Raw genomic sequence first — 3334 nt, 5'->3', positions numbered from 1 at the left:
AGTTCTTGAGCCTCTTCAGGCATTTTCTTTAAGTGAATAGATCCACCTGTAGAATGGTCTAATGACATCTTAGAAAATTCAGATAGATCATAATAGAATATATCTAATATGGTCCATTCTGAAAACATGTCAGATGGACACCTTTTGGTCAACTGCTTGTATCTTTCCCAAGCTTCATAGAGGGATTCACCATCTTTTTGTTTGAAGGTCTGAACATCCACTCTAAGCTTGCTCAGCTTTTGAGGAGGAAAGAATTTATCCAAGAAAGCCGTGACCAGCTTATCCCAGGAGTCCAGGCTATCCTTAGGTTGTGAATCCAACCATATTCTAGCTCTGTCTCTTAGAGCAAAAGGGAAAAGCATGAGCCTGTAGACTTCAGGATCAACTCCATTCGTCTTAACAGTCTCACAAATCTGCAAGAACTCAGTTAAAAACTGGTAAGGATCTTCAGATGGAAGTCCATAAAACTTGCAGTTCTGTTGCATTAAAGCAACTAGTTGAGGCTTAAGCTCAAAATTATTGGCTCCAATGGCAGGAATGGAGATGCTTCTTTCATCAAATTTGGACGTTGGCTTTGTGAAGTCACCAAGCATTCTCCTTTGGTTCACGAAATTGCAATAACACTTTTTGCAATCCGCACAACTAACCAGCAAGTGCACTGGGTCGTCCAAGTAATACCTTACGTGAGTAAGGGTCGAATCCCACGGAGATTGTTGGTTTGAAGCAAGCTATGTTTATCTTATTATTCTTAGTCAGGATGCCAACAACAGTGTTTTTTTTTAGTTCAGTGAAGAAAGGGAAAATGGCATAAAATAAATACTTGTTATGCAGTAATGGAGAATATGTTGGAGTTTTGGAGATGCTTTGTCTGATTTATTCATGTAATGTAATATTCCATCCATGGAAAAGTGCAAAGTTCCCTCCATGGCAAGCTGTATGTAGGGTGTCACCGTTGTCAATGGCTACTTCCCATCCTCTCAGTGAAAATGGTCCAAATGCTCTGTCACAGCACAGCTAATCATCTGTCGGTCCTCAATCAGGTTGGAATAGAATCCAATGATTCTTTTGCGTCTGTCACTAATGCCCAGCCTTCAGGAGTTTGAAGCTCGTCACAGTCATTCAATCCCGGAATCCTACTAGGAATACCACGGACAAGGTTTAGACTTTCCGGATTCTCATGAATGCCGCCATCAATCTAGCTTATACCACGAAGATTCTGATTAAGGAAGCTAAGAGATGCTCATTCAATCTGATGTAGAACGGAGGTATTTATCAGGCACGTGTTCATGGATTGAGGAAGGTGATGAGTGTCACGGATCATCAGCTTCTTCATGTTTAAGCGCGAATGAACATCTTAGATAGGAACGCACACGTTTGAATGGAGAAATAGAAACAATTGCATTAATTCATCGAGACGCTGCAGAGCTCCTCACCCCCAACAATGGAGTTTAGAGACTCTTGCCGTCAAAGTGTATAAAATTCAGATCTGAAAATGTCATGAGGTACAGAGTTAATCTCTAAAAGTTGTTTAAATAGTAAACTAGTAACCTAGATTTACAAAATATGAGTAAACTAAGATAATTGGTGCAGAAATCTTATGATAGATGGTGCAGAAATCCACTTCTGGGGCCCACTTGGTGTGTGCTGGGGCTGAGACTTAAGCTTCTCACGTGCCTGGGGCTGTTTTGGGCGTTCAACGCCAGGTTGTAACCTGTTTCTGGCGTTGAACTCCAGCTTGTAACCTGTTTCTGGCGCTAGACACCAGGCAGCAGCATGATACTGGCGTTGAACGCCAGTTTACGTCGTCTATCTTCACGCAAAGTATGGACTATTATATATTGCTGGAAAGCCCTGGATGTCTACTTTCCAACGCCGTTAAGAGCGCGCCAATTGGACTTTTGTAGCTCCAGAAAATCCATTTCGAGTGCGGGGAGGTTAGGATCCAACAGCATCAGCAATCCTTTTTCAGCCTAACTCAGATTTTTGCTCAACTCCCTCAATTTCAGCCAGAAAATACCTGAAATCACAGAAAAACACACAAACTCATAGTAAAGTCCAAAAATATGATTTTTGCCTAAAAACTAATAATATTCTACTAAAAACTAATTAAAACATACTAAAATCTACATGAAATTACCTCCAAAAAGCGTATAAAATATCCGCTCATCACAACACCAAACTTAAACTGTTGCTTGTCCTCAAGCAACTAGATAAAAAAAATAGGATGAAAAGAAATTAAGAAGTAATAATATTTCAGAGTTTTTGAGTGGAGCTCAGATTCTTATTAGATGAGCGGGGCTTGTAACTTTTTGCTTCTGAACAGTTTTGGCATCTCCCTTTATCCTTTGAAATTCAGAATGATTGGCATCCATAGGAACTCAGAATTCAGATTCTTGGATCCTTTTCACCCTTGCCTTTTGGCTTTAAGGGCTGTTGGCTCTTATTCCTTTTCTTGATCCAATGATTCCTTGTAAATTTTTTTTTTCACTGCTTTTTCTTGCTTCAAGAATCAAATTCATGATTTTTCAGATCATCAATAATATTTTTCGTGTTCCTCATTCTTTCAGGAGCCAATATTCATAAAATTCAAGATAAAAATTATGCACTGTTCAAGCATTCATTCAGAGGACAAAAAGTATTGCCACCACATATAGTTAATTATAATTTTTATTATTCAGAACTCGAAAAATAAAGTACTTCTTTATTCTAATTATCTACTATTTTATTGATGTCTGATGATGATGAGAAAAATAAATTATAACTTAATTGGGAATAAAACCAGAATAGATATACTAATTACTTCTACTACTACTATATATATCTCCTAAGGTAAATTTCTATAATAACACTATCACAGAGTTAAAGCTAAAATTAGAAATCAACAACCTGTGTTTTGAGAAGTAGATGTTCCTCTGATCTTGGGGTGCTTGGTCCTTCAAGGATTAATTTCTGGCGCTTCAGCTCCCTTAAATCACGCTGTTGCTCTTCTTGTTCCTTAAGCAGTTTGCAAAGCATGCTACTTTGATTGTTCTGTTCTTCCTTTATTTGGTTTATAGCTGCTTGCAATTTGGAAATAGATGCCTCAAGATGTTCCCAATATTCGAATTGAGGAAGTTCTGGGAGGACTTCCTGTGCTCTCCTCTTGATTGGATCATCCTGCAGCTGTTGTCTATCCATTGATATTCTAGTGATTGGCCTCTCAACTGAGATATACTCTGTTATTCCCATCTTCACTCCGGCATCTCTGCAGAGCATAGAAATTAAGCTTGGATAGGCCAATCTGGCATCCTTGGAATTCCTGTTTGCTATTTTGTATAGTTCACACGAGATCAGT

The 3334-nt window shown here is 38.7% G+C and overlaps 1 non-coding gene across 1 annotated transcript; it reads left to right on the top strand.

Moving 5' to 3' along the window:
• The first annotated feature begins 126 nt into the window (after positions 1-126).
• LOC127742156 (small nucleolar RNA R71) lies at positions 127-230 on the top strand. Its single transcript, XR_008003343.1, has one exon. It is a non-coding gene; the product is annotated as a small nucleolar RNA R71 (small nucleolar RNA).
• The last annotated feature ends 3104 nt before the right edge of the window (positions 231-3334 follow it).

Source organism: Arachis duranensis, chromosome 9 (assembly GCF_000817695.3).
Source record: "Arachis duranensis cultivar V14167 chromosome 9, aradu.V14167.gnm2.J7QH, whole genome shotgun sequence".
Lineage (NCBI taxonomy): Eukaryota > Viridiplantae > Streptophyta > Magnoliopsida > Fabales > Fabaceae > Arachis > Arachis duranensis.
This window is presented reverse-complemented; position numbering and strand designations above follow the sequence as displayed.